The 20,837-nt window shown below is 40.9% G+C and overlaps 2 protein-coding genes and 1 long non-coding RNA gene across 15 annotated transcripts in view; 2 read left to right on the plus strand and 1 right to left on the minus strand.

Moving 5' to 3' along the window:
- LOC107270096 (ankyrin repeat domain-containing protein 50) overlaps nucleotides 1-2,136 on the minus strand; it is a 60,735-nt gene extending 58,599 nt beyond the window's left edge. For 9 of the 11 annotated variants that reach the window (XM_025087458.1, XM_015744783.2, XM_015744781.2 and 6 more), the window contains exon 1: nucleotides 1,675-2,136. The gene's annotated coding sequence lies outside the window, so the exon portion shown is untranslated. The remainder of the gene's footprint in view (nucleotides 1-1,674) is intronic. The other 2 variants (XM_015744785.2, XM_015744784.2) reach the window with 1 other exon arrangement.
- LOC112494683 overlaps nucleotides 1-20,837 on the plus strand; it is a 78,952-nt gene that overhangs the window by 45,023 nt on the left and 13,092 nt on the right. The window lies entirely within an intron of this gene.
- On the plus strand, nucleotides 9,068-12,612 carry LOC107270071. Of its 3 annotated transcripts, XR_003060392.1 has the most exons (5): nucleotides 9,068-9,262; nucleotides 9,371-9,762; nucleotides 9,889-10,521; nucleotides 10,876-11,081; nucleotides 11,155-12,612. It is a non-coding gene; the product is annotated as an uncharacterized LOC107270071 (long non-coding RNA). The 3 variants fall into 3 exon arrangements; XR_001538225.2 differs by having other exon boundaries at nucleotides 9,889-11,081; XR_003060391.1 differs by having other exon boundaries at nucleotides 9,068-9,245; nucleotides 9,889-11,081.

The following is a 20,837-nucleotide window of genomic DNA, read 5'->3' on the forward strand; positions in this document are numbered from 1 at the left end:
CCCCCCCCCCGCGGATTCCGAGAAAACGACCGATAACGAAATAAAACAATTCATCCCGGATAGCCCTTGGTCTATTTCTATTGCATAGGCCGCGAATCGCTCGGACTTTAGTTATCAGTAAGTAATCCGCACGGCGTTGCGAGATCGATAAGAAAATCGATTTGATCGACTCCAGTCGAGTGCTTGTAAATACGATAGAGCGCGAACACGAGTTTTCTCTCGACTCCGTAAGTACGAGTGTGTATCCGATGAAACGAAAAAACAATTGCATTCAACTTCGACAATGAAAAACCATGGCTTTTTAAGCGATAACAATTTTGAAGGGGTAACCCTACTACGTGTTTTAGTTTTTTTTATTTAAACAAGCAACACCGGGCAATAATCGACTAATGGGGTAAAAAAAAATTCAACTTATTCACAGCCCTCCCCGAACGAACAAGCGACGAGATACAGACAGAAAAATAAACCGTGAAAATCAATCCAGAGACAAATTTATTCGAAATGACAATCCCGAGCGACGGCAGTTTGACACGTTGATAAAAAAAAAAATTCAAACACCTCCGACTGCATGAATATTGGAAAAGTGTAACCAGCCCTCTATTATAACACATGTGTGCCATATAAACCATTATTATCCAGTGAGTAAAACGAAGGCCGATACGATTAATAGTCGATCCGTAATATTCGCAAATACCTGGTGACATTTTTTTGAAAATTCACTATCTGCTTCTGTTTAAAATAATTCGCTACTTGAGATTGAATATTCCGTAGATATCCAGTAGGATATTTCAGTGGCACGAGATAAATATTTACCTTGACCGTTTGCCCATGGTAAGATTCGAGAATTTCAATCATGACGGTCAGGAGCCAATGGGTAAATCCGGACTCCTGCCTCGTCAAAGACTTCGATCCTCCGTATTCCTCATTCCCTGTCCCTAATTATCCCTTTACTATGTTTGACTGATTTGAGGCTTTGTGTCTTTGACTCTCTGACGTTTGCACTGGCAGCCAATAAATACTTTCGTTCCATTGAAAGCGACCCTAATACTGCTTCCCTTCTGTGACACAGGAATGTCCGTGTATATAACGCCTACGTAAGTTACGCACGCATAACACGTATGGAAACGCTGAGAATCGTAGGTGTACAGGACCGAAATTCAAGTGACTCCATTTCTGCGAGCGCAGCGACTTTCGAGCAACCTAAGCACGAAATTAAAACGAATTCCAGTGCAAAGAGAATTCTGTGTACAGCCCGAGAGAAAAATAAGCTAGTGGCTTACAGACGTTATCAAGGGCCTGATAGAAAAATTCAATCCACTAAAATTTTTAATGTTCGAACTCGTCACCGGACGAGACTCGACTAATTCGATTGGAATTACTTTACTTGTAAAATAAGCGATATACAAGATACCCGTGTAAAAAGCACGTGAGAGCTCATCTCCGACGGGTGGCGAGTCAACTGTAAGAGTGTCGAGGTCCAGAGAGAGCCCAAGGGTAACAGGAATAACGAGAATGGAGAAAGAAGGCCGAAGAGAAGACTGCAGAACGTAATGGAGAGACAGAGATAGAACGAGAGGATACTGTACGTTCATATTTTTCTACAGCCGGATGCGAGCGCGCGTCAGAGAATAGGAATGACCTTTAAAATTAATATGATTAAGAAAAATTACTCACATTTATCGAACCCCGCCGATAACGTGGATCGATGTGAAACCGGCGTTCCAATTCTTTGTTCCACGTTTCCTCGCTCTCTCGTAAACCACGAAGATTTTCACTGAACTAAACTGAAGGGTGCAACTCGGCATGAAATGAAATGCTCCACAGCAAGGGAGAGAACACAGTATAGAGGGGAAGTTCGGATCAGAACGAGGGTGCCTGAGTGTGTACGCGCGTACATGTAGAAGGCCACAAACTTAAAACGAACCACACAGGCACTGCTCACGACTAGTGTTCAATAAAAAGCTTAACCCGGTTTAACACGTACAAGATATTCTATTCACTGTCGTCAAGTTCAAAAGGTTTAAAGTAATGCAAGCGAATGGCGACAAGGCTTAACGATCCCGATTTCGATTCTGACGGACCTTTATTGTTCGCGAACAGGAGCAACGAAACAGCCCCTCGAACGGTCGCGGCTCGACTGAGGCGCCGGCGTGTTTATTCCCCCCACTACCCGGTACCCCTACTCTCCTATTAACCCCCTCCCTCACTCACTATACATCCAATTTCTTCCCCTACAACGCTTGGACGCCTACGCCCGGGGCTCAGCTGTCGCGCAGTGGTGCTCACGAACATTCACTTCTCTTTATCGAATCATCTTCTTATTATTATCTGCTCTTGATTATTAACTATATATTGCCTTTTGCTCAAAATACTCAATAGACTGCCAGGGCATCTTCTATCCTCTTTAAAACGCCGTTCAGTACTCGTGATACAGTAAACTCACGGGAAAAACCTCGAATACGTTTGTACGCTGTCTCGAGGAAATCTCATGATCCTTTAGCTTGGGACTTTCATAGCATCGAGGATAATCCAATAAGACTCTGTAGTGTCCACAAGTCGTATATTATTAGTTACAACCGATAAGGAATCGCTTACAGGAAGTAGCTCGTTAAATCCTCCTAAAATATAAATACTGACAATCATTTCCGCAAATCTTTTCCCCTATAGGTATTACGAGTGAGTTTACTTAGCTCGAATGAAGCGAGAATGGATTCTAATACTAATTACAGCCAGCGTTAGATCAAAGGATTAATCCGTGCCTTAAGTCAGATATGAAATACGTAAAAAAAAATTACAAATGTGTCTCCATTGGAAACACTAATTATTACTTTTTCTTATAACGATAGTTATTAATACGCGTCTGTTTCCTATTCGATGAACCTGGAGAATGATTATTTTTGGATTCATCTCCAGTACGAGGCAATTTATCACCATTAATCTCATAGGCCACCCAAGAACGTACGCAATTACGTATATACGTAATTATCCCTCGGTCTCGATAACGATTCGACGTAATCTCCAAACGTGCTTTATTATTAGAGATGATTCTTCTCAAAGTCATCTTACCTCGTCTGTAAATAAAAAAAAAAAAAAGTAAAATTTTAATTCTTCACAAACTTTAAACCCACCCACGCCTTTGCCTTACATACTTATCTCAATCCACTTGGCTCCTGTCGGAATCGTCGTGGGAAGGAGATTCCGTGTGAAAATAAAAATAAAAAAAGGCCTCAGCGAACGCGGGAGGAACGTTGAAATTCAAGGAAATCAATAATTTTCTTTAGCTTGGGGTATGCCAGAAGAGTAACCCCTCGTTTAATCTACTCAAGGGGAACTTCTACCCTAGAGTGCCCACTCGTACAGTAGACAGACTTCTATGGATCGATTAACGCATTATAAGGGGGTCCCATTAAAAATCTCGTTAAATGCCAAGAACGTTCGATCGTTACCCCGTAGGTAATAAGTATGCATCAGTCAGCAGCGTTGCAATGCACAATGGCGCGTGCTCGATTTAAATGATAAAATTTATATAATTCGACAGTGACGATAATAATTTTCATGAATAACCGTTCAATTCTATATCCGATGGGTGAACCAACCTACAAAAATTATATGGAACATTGAATTATTCTAAATTCTTTTTCTTTACATTCAAGTTCATAAATACGATATTTACCTCAATATAGTTATAATCGGCTGATATTGTTATCATGTATCATGGGTATACAAGTTTTAAGTAATCATGATCTCGACCACGTAACGAGTCGGATTTTCAATATAACTTTTGTCGCCTTCCTTCCTCGTATATTCAGTCACTGCAATTACTCTGGGACTGCATGCCGCCTCATTCACGTCATACACTGAAAGAATCCTCATTTAGTAGGAATTTATTAAGGGAACGCAGTCGCTGAAATTGCATAGCTGCAGAATTGAAAGGAAGGACGAACTTACTCAGTTTTTATTGACAGTCTTGCTCTTTCCGATGTAATTTACATCGTCTTTCGTTGCCATGTGGATGAGGCTTGAATCAATATGCGCGCACATGGAGATAGGCATTTACAGACGTCAGGGCAACTATGCGGCTGAAATAAAATGAAAAATTTTTTTTAACATAAAAATAAAATTTTATCCATTTTCAAAATTTTTCTTCGTTTTCGTACATTGCTATGGAAAAAAAAAATGGATGATTTTAAGATGGAAAATTTACGAACTCCGTTACCCGATATTCTTTTTGTCATTTTCTGAAATCCATTTTTCTTTTCCTCGTTTTCGTATTCGACCGTGCAAAGTTGATTCAACGAAAACCTATTTGACAACTTTAATGGCGTCCATTAAGCTGGCGAAATTACGACGTAATCTACTTTCGTAAATTCATTCCGAGTCGCGGGACATCATGAATATTAATATCTTTCTTCAGAATCTCGTTCAAAGTTATACTCTTTTGCGAAATTTTCGAGATCAAGAAACTTTTGAGAAATTTTGGAATTTTTTGACCAAAGGTTTTGTCGAAACGAAAATTAAATTTAAAAATTTGATATTTACCCGAACTTTGAAATTCGTTAAAATAACATAACTTCCTGATCGTTATGTATTTACGAAACACGTAGCGTGCAATGGGATTGCGTATATTCAAAATGCCAATCAAATCTCACGCAAAAGTCTGGATAAACTGAACTATATATTATATAACAATCTGTATGCTTTGCACATACTATACGTATAGAGCCCATGGCTCCACGATTGGCTCTATGATTAATAGAATTAAACAATGAATCATGACGTTTGATCTGTAACTCTTATGATCATTGTTCAAAATAGCAATGAAACACAAAGCAGTCACAGAGCCAAGCGTTCGGTTTAGTAATGATCAAAGTCATTACCGTAACCAGTCATATGTAAATCTAATAGATAAAGAGACCGTTTCGTTAACGATCCGCAGACGCTCGCGGTGATTGAATTTTCTACAAAAGCCAACGTGCTATGCTCATTGTCATTGAAAATAGATAAAATAATCACAATGTCAGTACAAAATTTGACGCCGCCATTATTCATAGCCCTTTGATGCCCACGAATAACTATAGAAAAGCCACAAATCGATTGTGATCGCAATACAGTATACAGATCAGAAAAAAGAAAAACCATCAAACAACGAATAGCCCACATAGTAATTCCATGTAAAAATAAACAAACCGTCGCGTAAAAGAAAAAAAAAAAAAAGAAAACTAAACCAAGATGATCGAGACGAAAGAAAAATTCCAACCAATCGAAGCATCGGGGTCGATCCTCGTGACTGAATTTTTCGAAAATACAATATTTTACGAAATATTTGATAAAATTTCACAATCAGCATGCCACATCACTTTCCAACGTAAGTTTAGATTATAACTATCGAAATCCTCTTAAACGACTAACCTAATATCTTACAAGGTATGAATTTTGACATTTAACATAACAAAAGTCAAAATCGAAGGTCATCCACGATAACACTTAAATAGATAACGGTACGAAGCATTAGTAAAACTATCATATTGGAGAACGCAGTGCTTAATAAAATTAAAGGCTATACAGGAAATGGTCTGTTCTGAGCGTCGTTAGACCATCAAGGACGTGGCCATGCATTGTAATTCTTATTCCAGAAGTTCCTCTCCGTCTCTTTCATCCATGAACTATGCAAGTGTGCGCGCTATGCTATCTGCACCAACGTCCGTGCCCGAGCGCCAATGAGAGAGAGTGTGAGAGAGAGAGAGAGAGAGAGAGAGAGAGAGAGAGAGAGCGACCGGTCTGCCTGAATCACTATTCAGTTTTACACTCTCACCTCTGACGGGCGTCACGATGAGTCACTAACAGGTTCGCCTTTTAGCTTTGTGAATTTCAAGCTACCCGAGTGGCCCCCTCTCTTGCGCAATATCAAAGAATATTCTAAAAGATTCAGGAAGCGACTCCCTCGTCCAGTCCGTTGCTCTCGCGATCATCATTGCCAGCGACTGATCGATGACTGTTGATTGGCATCTTGAAAAAGTCAGTAGGTACGACCGGACGTGCCCAGACTTCCCATGGACTGATCGGCCGTTCGATGACAGCCTTCGAAATTGTTATTTAATATTCCTGCTGCCGGCAAGAGCGGATCCTGTGAATAAAATTGCCTGTTAGATGAGCGTCGGTCATAAATGAAAGCGCCTGTACTGCGCTAAACTCAATTATGTAATTTTATGACATAACCAAATATTTTTTTACACAATTTTTCCTTACCGATCTTGTCCTTGATCGTCATCCCGTCCTTCATTCTTAATGTGAATTAAACTTTCACGTGTTTTTACATTCAAAGAAAAAAACCTTCCGAATAGCATTCCCTTTCGATGTCCGCTTCCGTTCTGTGTCGCTGAATATTACATCAGATACCTTCTTCGACTATACCTGAATGATCGATCGGCGTATCGTACGGGTCATCGGTCACTCTCGATCATTGCAGGACGAATAGGAGCCACGTGGGTTCGCGACAATTTTGCAGAATGAATCACAGATATTTATCATGTATCCGTGTCACCTCGTGAAAATAAGTCACGTGAGATCATCCAGTAAGCCGAGTTCCTCTTCTGAAAAGAAAAAGAAAAAAGAAAAAAAATGTATTTCGCGTGATTCATAAAAAGAGAATTACCTGGTATACGTCTGGCAGAGAGATAAAAAAAAAAGACCGGACAAATTAGCAAATGCATTACGCGCGATACGAGAACCAAGCGTGTGTTTTCCTCGTTTACTTCGTTTTTTCGTATATAAAAAAAAAAAAAGAAGACAAAATCTTTCCGTCTAATTCGCAAAGTGTATACCCACTGTGTACATATTTGCCTGTTAAACGCGGTTCGCGGTAATAAGGCAAAAACTCGGCGAGGCGAAGTCTCCTCGAAATTTCACATGATTTAGCGACGATCTCGACGTGGTTGGTTTATACGTTGTAGATGCTTTATGTAGCCGCGTAACGCCATCCATATAACAAGCTCGCACGATATGGTCCGTATAAGCCATAAGGACTTGCTATGTACGTTAACATTATTACAGAGAAAGGTGTTATTTTGATAAACAACCCATTTACATCCAACTGCTTAAAATATGCGTGTGTTTCACGGTACGTGCCAGTAAGACTACATACGGTATATGTATACATATTTAAATATATATATGTAACACAGTAAGATGTGTGGCTGGGATACATAGGAGTAATGATTCACGTGGTGCAAGCTTATCAACTGGTATTTGTAATATATAATCAGATTAAAGCCTGCTAATAACATATACATAGATATGTGTCATTTAGTATTAAAAAACATAAATCAAAATGTTACCAATGCATGGTAATTATAGTGAGACAATGATACATTTTTTAATGAGAATTCGAACTTATTTTTCTTGTATTAACTTCAATGGAAATTCGCGAGAGCGCTTTTATAGGTAAAATTGCAGTACAGGATGCACCAGAAGAAATGCAGTCGATCGGGTGTAAGAGATTTCAAAATCGACTTGCATCAACTACAATTTATTAACGTTTATAATCCGCCTATGCAGATATCTGGAATGGTTCGTATTTCATTATTGGTTATTGATATTATTTTCATTTTATATGTATAAAGATATAGCTACGCTTCGATTACGTATCTATGGATTTTCGATTCATCCTAAATTGATATTCAATACTGACTGTAAATCATAATCGTATACATTGCGTGTGTATATGCTTGGTTAGATACACTAGTGGTTGATTTATAGTTCAAGTAGAGTATCTCTTATTTACTTATTCGAAACTGATATTAATATATTTTTGATAGTATAGCAGATATATATTATCGAAAACCAATTTTTTTTAAATATAGTTATATAGACAATCACTGTAGGCTATATCAACCTCCTCGTATGTACGTAAGGTCGGCGAGGTTAATATGGGTGCCTATAAAACTTTTTCCAAACGTAGAGAACGAAATGGTCTTGGATATTTTTTTTGAGTAGTTTCCAAAGAAGCGTAGGTTAAGACAGAGGAGCGACGGAGTTTTCCACGTGCCTATATGCGGATGTTATGAGTTTTATTTCCTTTCTGTGGAGAAACGATAGCATTATCGTAAATTGGCTATAGAAAAAGGTAGAGAAAGAGACAAAGAGAAAAAAAGACTTGCCGTTCGTATCCTGTGAATCATGGCCGACCATGTAAGGGCAGCCGTAGTCGTTATCCAGGTCTTACAACATCTAGCGGGAAGATATTTGATGCTCCTTGCACAGAACAACACACTGGGTATAGATTTTGTAAATAAATAAATAATCAGACAACGAACAGAGAAAGGATGCTACGCATCTAGGCGAGTTTACGAGAATCCAGTTTTTTTTTCTGACGATCCTTAAACGGCACTCGATTTCCTTTTTCGATGAAAGCACAATAAATTCATAGCAACAGCACTGTACCATAAATAAATCATCCGGACGAACCAAATTTTATTTATTAATTATATCATGTCAAAACGTAATAAAACACACTGGATATAGATTTAGTAAGTGAATAAATAATCAGACATCGAACAAAGGGTGCTGCGCATCTAGGCGAGTTTACGAGAATCCAGTTTTCTTTCTGTCGATCCTTAAACGATACTCGATTTCCTTCCTCGATGAAAGCACAGAAATCCATAGTACCGTACCATAAATATATCATCCGGCCAAACAAAATTTTATTTATTAATTGTATCATGTCAAACCTCAAGCTGAATCACCGTCAAGTCAATCGATCGTAACCCCATCCTGATCTTTTAATATCTTATAGAGATACCACACCCCATCTGTCGATTTAACACGCGAGTAACCCAATAGCATCAGCCAAGGTAACACCATAATAAAAAGACGCCATTATACCTAAATTCAAAAGGGAATTTAACGTAAAGGCAAAAGATAGGCTAAAGCAACGCCGTCGCGTGTCTTCCACTGCATCGTCTGCTAACTCTATGCTTGTCGCCGCCTGCCTGGCGTGCGGCGTCCAGTGACATCTGTAGCGAGTTTCAAGAAATTCTTAACGAAGTAACATTCAACTTTACGTCAAAGAGAATAACGTGTACCGGTACATATTCGTATACGTTCCAGTGAATCATAACCAATAATTGTGTAGAACGTGTACTGTATACCTGTATGGTAAAGATCGAGTGAAGTTACATGGAATATACATAAATTCCTTGGGCGAACAACAGTAGCGGCAATTTAGTGTGTTAGTTTTCGACAGGAAGGTTGGTAATAACCCTAGGTAAGCTTAGCCATAGAAATAGTCCGCGGGGAAGAAGGAAGCGCGGTAAAGCATTTCTCGCGTCGAGTTCCTACCACTGACTTTACTCCAGTAGCCTAATTTCCACAGGAACAAGTGGCATAATTGGTAGCTGTTCGAGCATCGCATTTGCATAGCCGGACACGTAAGGAGTTTTACTGCGAAACGTACAGAGGTAGACCGTAGACGAAGACCCCAAGAGATTTGGCGATGCCCGACGCCGCAGCGCACCGGTTGCCCTAATATGCGGGCCGTATAAATTAGCAGTATTTCCTTAGAGTCTGTGCACATATATATACACCTCTCGCCTTCTACCGTTTATGCATTTTGCATGCACCTCGCAACATGAACGGCCGCGCCGAGATGCCAACGCCGACGTCGTTCTGCCATATCGGACTTAACTGGCAATCTGTTACGCTTTTGGTATAACCTTACCAAGGGCTTGGTGATCTGGTTTAATTAACGGGAACGGGGTAAATGAGGTATGTTTTCCAGTAGAATTTTTAATGGCATTTTATTATACGTAAGTCATACAACATTTAGATTCCTTATGGAATCCTATTACATTCTTATTTCTATCCTTAACTTTGCGACATCTTTTTTTCGAGGTTATGCGTTTATTCCTCAAAGTGGTTAACCCTGTCAGAGTCCATACCCGGGCATCGATTCTTTTTCGCGTGACTTCAGACCTTAGAAATAGTGATCTTGACTGAGCTGTGCTACGAATTTGTATAGAAATGCGCTACTTTCGGAGCTTGCCAAATAATTGCGTAAGTAACTCGACGTCGGAGCATATAATTCACGGGCGATTAAGCGACGGAGGCCCTAGAGCACAGAGGCAAACAATTCAGGGCTCGATGTTGGGGTTGAGGCATCGCGAGTGTGAAATTCGAATAACAGAGAGAAATTTGTACGTAGCACGAGGACTTCGAATAAATAGGAAATAATACGATCTGAATTCGTGCTTTCGTATACAGTATCACCGTACAGAACGCGATGCTCTTACAGACAGTTAACCAAGGTAAATGTCCACTGAAATCACTTTATTTTCCAGAGCCTCTTTAATTCCGGATAATTTCACGGAACATCAGCGTCCTCCACATTGTATACCTATACCTGCCGCATTACGTAACAGGCTCAATATCTCTTTACTGCTTCTGCCGTATTTACCCCGGAGGTAGCCATTTGTATTTTTACCTGCCCAACGGTGGAAATCTCCAACGGTCAAATCTACGATTCGTGTCAGTATACACTTTGACCAAGGTCCTTTTAATTTAACCTTTAACCCCGCAATGTCACCGTCGACCAATTAACTTCATCTTGATGAAACTGACAAGCGCTCGCTGACGTCTTCCGTCTCTGCGTAATCATCAGTCGTAACTTATTTTCAGCCATTACCGTCTCGTTTCTTCATTGCCGAATTCCATTTTCCAGGGGAGAAAAGAAGAAATACCTATATAAGGGTGGATAGAAAAAAAAAAAGAAACGTATACGACATTCTCCGTGGCTGATCGCGTGCCCAGAGATTGCCTTCGTGGATCGTTTCCGTTTCCGAGGCAATTTCGATTCATTATTAAAAAGGCTTTCTTTCGTAGCTCTCTCTCCTTCGACCTCGGAATCTCGATAAAAAATGTTCTTTGATATCCTCCACGAAGGAGCATCGATCCAAACCCAAAGAACCTTCTTCCTGCCGGCATCAATATTGACTCGCTGGTTGAACGCTAAATGGGAATCGAAAATTATGCTGGCCAATCGAGAAAGCTTTGCTTTGGAAATTAAATGAAAGCTCAGGTTACGAAAGGTTTGCTATTTGGCTTAAAAGTCTTTACCACCCTGATTCCTTTTTTTTTACATTCAAATATTTTACATTTCAGACTCCGTTGGTAACCTGCTTGGAAATACATACAGAGAGAGTTGGACAAGATTTTTTTAAGAGGACGATAAAGAAGTTTGGGAAATAAGTTTTCACGATTTTCACGTTTCACGATTTGTTCCAATGCTTTATTGTGCAATTTACATTATTTCTCTTCGTATTACGAATTGCAGACGAGGAATACAAAAAAAAAAAGCATAAAACGTCTGCGAGTAACACGTTACTTCATACTCGAGTATAAATTTGCTGTGGAAACTTGTCGACGATATAATTTATACTCTTGGGACAAAACGAGAAACCAACGTGGGAATAAATATTACTTCGGCCTGACGAGGTGATTATCAAGTCGTCGAGCGTCGGGACGTTACTGTGACGCCGTTGCGAAAAATATTTTTAATTGTCGCGGTAATTACTTTCATGGCAATAACTCGTAGCCAGGTAGAACGAGGGTGAAGGATAAAAATAGAATATAGGAACTGCGAATTATATATGAATTTATATGTGTGTGTGTTGGTTGTGAAAATTTTGCAATTTCATTTCGTTACATTGGCTGCACTCGTTCACGATTGCCAATTTAGCGATATGAATTTTACGATAAAAGTTTTTTTTTTTTTTTTTTTGTTGAATTGCAAATTATTACGGCCATGTGGAAATTGCGAGATTATAAACTTTTTATATTATTCGGATCTGTATACCTATATGCGCGTAGAGTACCACGTTACGCGGTATAGCGATGTCTTACGTCTTCGAGAGTTCTTTCTCAAAGCTTTGGTTTATTTTTGTACTGTATTGGAATTCGAATCGAAGAAGTTTGTACCCTGTGTTATTCTATGAGCGTTCGGACGCTACGATAAAATTCCACGTGTGCGAATATACGCTGTTTCTGCTCGTAGCTGCGTATAGCAAAGATTTCGCAAGTTATCAATAACAGTTTGTGTAAGGTCGATAACAGCTCGATTCAGCATATAGTAAATATATTGGCAAATAAGAATTACGATAAATTCGCAACACAGTAACGTTATATGCAAACATTAAAAATACATACGAAAGGAAAGTACATTGACGCGAATGAAATAATGTAAATTATGAGAAATGTAAAAAAAAAATGGCAAAAAGATAAAATCCAAGACCCACCGGTGGGTGAAGGAAATCGCAAAGACTCATTGGCGAATTAGCATACGGAGATGAGTTTTTGGCCTTTTGCACCTTTTGCACCTTTACTTAATGAGAAGAAAGAGAGTTCGGTATACCGAGACAAGATAATTTGAAAGATCGGTAATTATTCGCTTTTAATATTTTAATGAAATATTTTATACATACCTTTCTTCTCAAAACGGTAGTCCCAGCCTTCTTGACATTTTTCCCAAGAACACACGGAAACACGAATGTGCAGTATATCTGTCATAGGAAAAATTATTCCATAGCCCATTCGTATTTTTAAAAAATTTCAAAACATTAACTGTTCTTCCAAAGGCTTTCCTTGTCTCAGAAAATGTACCAATTACTTGGTGAATCCCCCGCCCCGAGTCGTCCAATAATTTTTCAACCTCCTCTCCAGGAGTACCTAGGACAATCCTTCCGAACATACTGACCGTCCCCAGTAGCAATATATGAAAAAGACATTGAAGAAGAAAAAATAAGAACACGAAGAAAAGTTGTCTCCAGAAATAGTAACAGCAATAGCAGGTAGGTTACAGCCCAAGATCCCAAGCATCGGAGTAGCAGCAGCAGCAGCAGCAGTAAAAGCGGAATGGTTAATAGGTAGGTCACGCTCAACCTGGAGTCACGTCAGTGCTGTAACACCGTCTACTCCCTCGTCTGCGCACTGGTTCGCCGTAGAGCCGAGGCGACGGTAGATTTCGAAGGGCCAAGGAGGAAGTTCTGAGGGGGGCTCGGGGGGAGGGGTTGAAGAGTTTACGCGAGGGACAAAGGGGGTGGTTAGGTGGCTGAAATCAAGGACGGAGGGTGAAGGGAGGCACAGGGGTTCTTGGCCGTTCGAACAAAGCAGCCAATCTGCGGAGCTTGAACTAGGAAACCTTCGAGCGGGCATCTACCCCGACACTAACATCAGTGACGACGACAGGAGGGCAGTTTCGCCAACGTAGCCAAGAGCCGCTGCCAGCCACTCGAAGATTCAAATGTCACCCTGAAGACTGGCTGAAACAAGGGAGGATGAAAAAAAAGCCTCTCGGTCCACGTTACGTAACGGCCATCTTGTTGGCTTCTCGTTACCGATCTTCCCCGCGAAGAAAACTTTTCTTCAAACTTTCTTTCCCTTTCTCTCTCTTGTTCTTCTTCGCCCCCTTCCTCTGCCACTCTTCGATGGGGCGAGCGCGCCTTCGTCGAGAAGTTTAATAAACGCCTGGAGACGGAAAAAGAAAAATAAATGCACTAAAGAACTGGAGGTTAGGGACTTCAGGATTGATCCTAGGGCTCAGGATGATGATGATCGTTTGCGACCTTAGCTCCGGTCTGAATTAAGTCCTTTTGTGGATCCAGGCAATCCTTTCTAAATTGCTTGGACCTGATCGCGACCCCTGTTTCGGTCATGGGTACACGCACAAGGAAAGGGATGATCTTTCGGTTGAGATCGGATCGTTACTTCGGTTGGAACTCGCTTCAAGGTCGATGATAAGACTATGATCCCACTCTGGAGAAACCGAGGTCAACAGGGATTCCAAGTCTGATCATCTTAAATTCGTTTAAAGAGACACCCTCGGAGAGCATACGGTAGCGATAGAGAGGACAGCCGAGCTAGATAATGACTACGCGAGTCAAGATGTCAGCCAATCGAGTTCAGAGTTCAAACAAGACACCCTGGACAAAGGTGGAACATTTTTTGAGCACGGCTCTAAGTAGCCTCGGGTTTCGCCACTCGGTTGAAGTTAGCGAAATTCGCCAGGATCACCAGTGGAATACGGAATTCGAGATCGCCGAGCGTCGGGACGTCAGAGACAAAACATGGTTGGTTTTAGAGAAGAGGGACAACGAACACAGGATGCTGGGTCGGAGATGAGGGAATGAGCGAAAAATGTTGACCGAGCCCAAAGCCAGGAGGTAACTAGACTGTCGGTCCAAGTCGGAAACGGAAGTGGGATGAAACAAGCGCTGATGAAGTTATCCTGAGATTCTCTGCGTGGATATAATTTATCCCAACTAAGTATCTTTGGTCCATGCAGACCCCTCTGCATCTCCAGCCGACTTTACTCGATTTTGATTATTTTTCAAAATTTCACTCTTTCATGAGATCCAAGATTATTTTATCCTTGACAAATTTTTTCCTCGGTCCACCGACCCCGCTCCTCCGTCATCCCTGTACATAGTCACAATCTTACATCCTATTGAATCTCAATGATCATCCAGAATCTATAAAATATAACTGATCTCTTCGGTATCTGCTCAGCTGGTACAAGTTCCAAGAGCTTGGTTATTAAACTCCCACAGCTTCCCCTTTTTTTTCTGTTTGCTTACCGTACACTATACCAGTTTCATAACGTTTGTGTCTAGCCGCGAAAACCAATAGGGAGAAGAGAAGAGAGAAGAAAGAGAAATAAATAAAAATAAACTCGCCTCCAGCCTCCGACGAGTTTCCGGAATTTACCTCGGATGACTAATAAAAGTTGGCGAGAGAGAATCCTGCGCTTCGCGGTAATCTTGTCAATGCCTTGCGGGTTAGAAGGCCAGGATCGGGGAGGTGAGGGCTTCTCGAGTGAAGTCGTCCACGGAAGCCTCGAAGCATAGTACACACAGGGGTACCAACCCTTTTTTAAAATCTCCCTACGATTACTACTTTATCGCCCTGACGTAATTCAAGGTCTGAAATTTGAACTTTTTGACAATTCCCTTTTTAAATAAAAAATAAATTATACCGAAAAATGTCATCTACCTGATTGCCACTTACTTTGGACTGTTCGATTTAATGGCTTAATTATTCTTCGTACGTTATAACACATATTTCAGTACTACCGCCTACAGTTCATATTAATCACCCGGTATACCCATAAAGACTTGACACGTTGTTATGCCTATTAAGCATTACCAACTCCCTATCATTAAAGAGAAAATTTAACACGTGTATCCATATCCTCGACAGACTGACAAATAAGATGATAACGTTCAGTGATAACAAGTAAAACAATGGATTATATAGTATGAACACAATACGTACAGCAAAGGGTGTGATTGATTCGAATTTCCTCCTTTCCGCCCATCTGTGTCTTTCATCATCATCCACTATACCCACTCCCGTAATTCCCTTCCTATTCTTTCTTTTTACTCGATCCATTCTCCTTTCTGCACGAAACATCGGTATACTGAACATCGGTAAGAGGCACGAGCAAGTATGTATATAATTCCCGAATCGGACATCCTTGATAAATCGGCACGATAAATCGTCGGCGATTCAACCAACTGGAATCCAACTGGCAATAACTTCTTTTCATTTTACCTCTACTTGCACCTAATTTCTTCATGAATTCTGTGAAAATAAATAACACCAGGTATATAAATGCATTGATAAAATTCGAGGGTGTAACACGATCGATAAACAAAATGGAAAATCAATACCGATCGATTACAGAAGAAAGTGAAAGACATACAAGTGATAACGAAGTCCGGCAAGGGTAGTGGATCCTGGTCGTAAGGCACGTAGAAGCTGCCAGAAAAGGTAAATTCCTGAAGGTGTAATAACGAACCTTGTATACCTGGAATATGGTTACACTTCGTAGCGATGGGTATATCGATTAGGTAATAACTGTTATCGTTATCGTTATACCGACCTTAAAGGCCCAGGGCGATACGGCCAATCAAACGATTCTATGGTGTGTATCCCGTGTGTAAGGATCACCCTTTTCTCAGTTGCACCATTAGGTTTGGACGATACGAGGGAAAAAGAGTGACGTGGCATATACGGATGTCGTTGTAATGACTTTTTTTGGGGGGAAATATTAAAAATTATTAGGCACGATATGCTATTGAAATTATACCAGGTACGATGATTTTTATCGATATCGAGAAAATCACTCGTAACGATGAATGATTATCGATATTATTATTTAATACGGATATCACGATTCGAAGCGCCCGAATAGCCCACAGAAATATTCCTTTGCCAGCCTTTAACCTCTTTATGCCTTTTTATCTGACCCACGGGACAGTCACGTAATTCCTTGGCGAAGTTTAGCGTGAATGTTTTAGCATGATTCCAGAAGTACAATTACCGCCCTCTCTCGGTACGTACCCACCTAGCTCGAGCTACCTAACTACAACATCCAAGCCACTCTGATTATTTCACGGACGGGTAGCGCACTTTGCCACGAAGAGCCGTTTATATAAATGCTTTCCTCAGAAAATTACGAGCTCTTGATTGCGGCTCTGAATTCGTAACCTCAAAGCAAACACTCATATGCAGATATTACGGTGCAAGTTATACAGTCTCTGCTGTCTACCACTTCGTAAGTCAGACCCGAGCGCCATCTTCGCGATTGTATTTCACCTAAAGTTCATATACGTAATTTCAATTGAATCCGCGCACTCGGGCCCCCCGATTTTACACTCTGCAAAACATCAGCCTGATACTCGTCTGGACGAGAAAGCGTCGCGACGTCAAAGTGAATAGTGATAAGGGATATATTTCACCATAAAATCTTGCGACCCACGTATTTCAGTAAGCCAAAATAAATTATCGTATCGCGTTATTCATAAAATACGTTATAAAGAAAAAAAATTACCAATAATTTTATCAAAATGTCCAATTTTATGAAAATTTGTCAAATCTACATTTCCCCAGCTTAGTAGTGTAAGATATGTGCACTGTTATCGGAAAAATTTCCAGCTGACTTTATTCGGCATAAATGACAGACAGACCAACTACAGATACGTTGCCAACCAGGTGCCAACTTACCTGCGAGTTTTTAGGCGAAACAAGAGCGGCGTCCGTGGAATCAAAGTTTAACGACGTTTGAAAGACGCGCCCGCGAATTCCACGTGAAACTGACGTACCTCCAGAGTGGAACGGGATATACGTAAATGGACGTACGTCGTAGATTTGGAGGTTAGGCGCGGAACTGTTTCGTAGGCTGAACAAGAGGGACGTCCCGCGAACATGGTAGCCGGGTAATTCGATCGAAGTCACACAGAGACAAGCGGATCTCTCTCATTCGATATAATCCCGGATTTCAAGGTAACCAAGAGAGAAAGACAGACATCCAAGATGGCTGCCCGAAACTTTATTTACCGCCACGTAGATAACTGAAACTGATCTTTGTTTACCGCAAACTCTCGAGGAAGTCCGTGCCGGCCAACTATAAATACTACGATTTTCTCCAACAGACTACCAGGGGCCTCGACTATACGTTTCTGTAGATTTAACAGGAGGTCTTCCATTAATTTTCCGATTCTCTTACTATACACAGTGCCGCACGCTGCTTCCAGTCTGACTCTGGTCAACCCCCTCCCGACTGCCAACCCAACGTACCCTCGTCCTACCCGACGACCCCCGAGGATTTGTAGACCTTTTGTCGTCAAGCAGCTCCAGCGTGGTGGCAGGAAGAGGGGGGGTTACCCCTCCTCACCTCGTCCAACGTCCTACAAACTCGACAAACAATACGCCATCCCACCCTCTAATCTTCCTTCGCGATACTACAACACCCGGGTAGTTACGTTACTGCCCGCACCGCAGACCCTCTTTAATTGTATCAACGCTTATCGAGTTACTAATTGCAATTATCATGAATTTACATAGCCGTCGATTTTACACGGATATAGGCTTTGACGCCGGAATCTCGAGTTGCAGTAATATAGTCAATATCAGTGTACGGTGCATACGACATGGTAAAATTCGTAAAAGTGCGCGATGATTTTAAATAATTTTATTGTAATATATTATTAAATTATTATTATCATTATATATGGCACTGTGATTAAGCACAGAAATTACATGCGTAATGTTATAGAAAAATTTATCGAGATTTGACTGTCGAGTAACGCAGGCGTTGAGACCGGCGTAGGCTAACTGGCCTCTTTCAGACCTTCGGCTATAGACGAACTTTATTCTACTGCGTGACAGAGTGGTATACTATTGGCTGGAGGGCTTAATCTTAGTATAGAAAACTCATTTACTATACTTGGTCTGACTTTGCTACAGTTTCGGACTCTTGGGGTATTGAGGTATTAAGAATGTGCAGGCCAATGGAGATAGCATTAAGGAACGAGCTGTTTCAATAAAATATTAACTTACCCGAAGCGATGCGTCTAGTACTATATTATATTAACGGATACGTACGTACGATTCGTACCACACCGGTTTGCAAAAGAATACGCGGAACGGTACGGTATAGATATAGCGGATGCATGGAAGGCTGGATTCTTAAGTAAATAACAGCTGCCCATCTAATTTCCCAAACGGGTATCCCTGACATGCCAATTACCCCACGAAATTGATCACGGCCGTGAAAAAGAAAAAGAAAAGGGAAAAACTCCACCCTTATTCTTATCTCACTGAGGTCTTGTGATATCGGGCTAATTATCGGTGCTGGGCAGACGTGCTTTGATTCACGGTAATAAGAAAGTCTCGTGAATGCAATCACGAGTTTCCATCAGGAAAAAAAAGGGGGAGTTGAATATAAAAGAAGCAGAAACAAAGTCCCCGGTGAGGTTACGGGTGGATGAAAAGGGTTAAGGAGTAATAAGGATGCTTTCTTTTTTTTCCCAAGTCCTTTCGCATTAAAAAATATAATAACAACCCATACAAAATGGTCGTTAATATTCGTTCGTGGCCTGTCGAGTTATTCGTTACTTTCGCGTTTCCTTAATTTTATTTATGCCACTCTTTTTCTTTCCCTCCCTCAGTACCAAGGAACAAGACTAAATATTTTCCTTTCAGTCACGCGACTTCTTGCCTCGCGTCGCCTTTAGCCTTAAGGACAAAGGGAATTCAGGATCCGTAAAAGGGTCTCCTAGGCAGTCCTTATTTACCTTCCGTATACCAACCAAGGGAATAATATTTTTCGAAATCCGCGTTCTGCCGTTTTCCCATTATCCCCTGTGAAACGGAACAAAAGTGAACGAGGCACGCTGAAACACGAGACTCGACTGTTTCAATGGGAATTCCGATAGAAAACTGTAAATTGAAAATTTTCTTCGTAAAGCATAATTTACAGATTACAGGATAAAAGTTTTTTTTCTTTTTTTTTTCTTATCGGTCATTCGTACCGCTTCAACTGATCGCAACGTGAATTTATTTGTCGACCCTGCGCGCGACACGAAGCTACAAATGAAATAACGAGTGACTCCCGGGCGTTGACGTTGAACGAACGGAGCTTTCAAAGCAACGATTGTCGCCCTATGAAATTTCCTTATCAATTTACGTAAAACTTGCTTCCGACGAAGTCGCATCGGTAAATAAAAAATTAACCCTCGAAAATCGGATACCCAAAAACTTACCCACGTCAAGGAGCCATTCTTTACGATAATAACGAAGTCCTTCAGATACAACGAAAAAGTCATTCCGTCCGAACTGATATTGTCGCTTGTAATTTTCATTATCAGTGTCCTAAGTAGCCCGCTGATAAGCCCGACTAATTGCGCGCGTTACAACTCCAGGATGTAAAAACTCGTCGAGACGGACACTGTACCGTGGTCTGGAATACAGAATATTCAAAGCTCGAGTGGAAGGAAGAAATGCAGGTAGGATCGAGTGCTATTGAAAAAGTCGAAGTAACAGAAACAAAAAGAAAAAAAAAACAAGGCTATACTAGGAAGAAAACTAACCACAGAATTACCATGGAACTTTACTCGCAGCCGAAGCTACTGTTTTCGGTTAGACGACCAGACGGGTTCGAGTGGATCGCAGGTACGCAGCGCTGCGGCCAAGTGCAATTAAAAATTCTCAACTAACGCAACTGCTCGTAGGACTATTCTGCGTGCTGTGAGGTAAAAAAATTTAAGTTTTAAAAAAAAAGAAAAAACTAGCGGAAATTTTAAGCCTAGCACCGGGATTGCCGTCAGACACGATTTCTTCGCTCCTTGAGTAACCATTGCTTGGCTACTGTAATGAGAAAAGAGATGAATAAAAAAAAATCTACAAAAATATTTTATTTAATTCGTTTCATAATTCGTCGTCCACTGGAGCATGCTTTATGTGCCTGATGTAGATCCGCGATGTGCTTTTGCTTTTCATCGACCGAATGCGTATCACGCATAGTTTGTACGTACATTTTACTGCTGCTGTACATATATAGTATATATATATATATATATGAAGTACAATAACCCTCGACTATGCGTCCACGTGTGTAGCCAGTGCGTCTGTTAGCTTTTGAAACAGCCTGTCGTCTGCTGCGCGATTTAAAGCCGCCTCCATTCATTTTGACGCAAACTGGAAAAAAGGACACGACCGAAGAGACAGGCGGCGCGCGTAAATGTGCAGTCAAGTGAAAACGGAGTCGCAGACGCAACGCACAGAGCACGAGAGATCCACGGCGAAGCGTTGAATTCAGAAAAGCACTAAATAATTCAGAGTGGACGCAGGCTACGTTTCACGTTGAAGATTAAAAGAACCAAAGATAATTCCCTAGACGGATGAAAAACTACTGGATTACAGTGGAGGTAACAGTGGACGATTTAATTTCGCGTCCTGGCTGTCCATGCAAATTCCATAATACGACCCTCTTAGGATTAAGATCG

This window comes from Cephus cinctus, unplaced genomic scaffold, assembly GCF_000341935.2.
Source record: "Cephus cinctus unplaced genomic scaffold, Ccin1 Ccin1_scaffold0696, whole genome shotgun sequence".
NCBI classification, from domain to species: Eukaryota; Metazoa; Arthropoda; class Insecta; order Hymenoptera; family Cephidae; genus Cephus; species Cephus cinctus.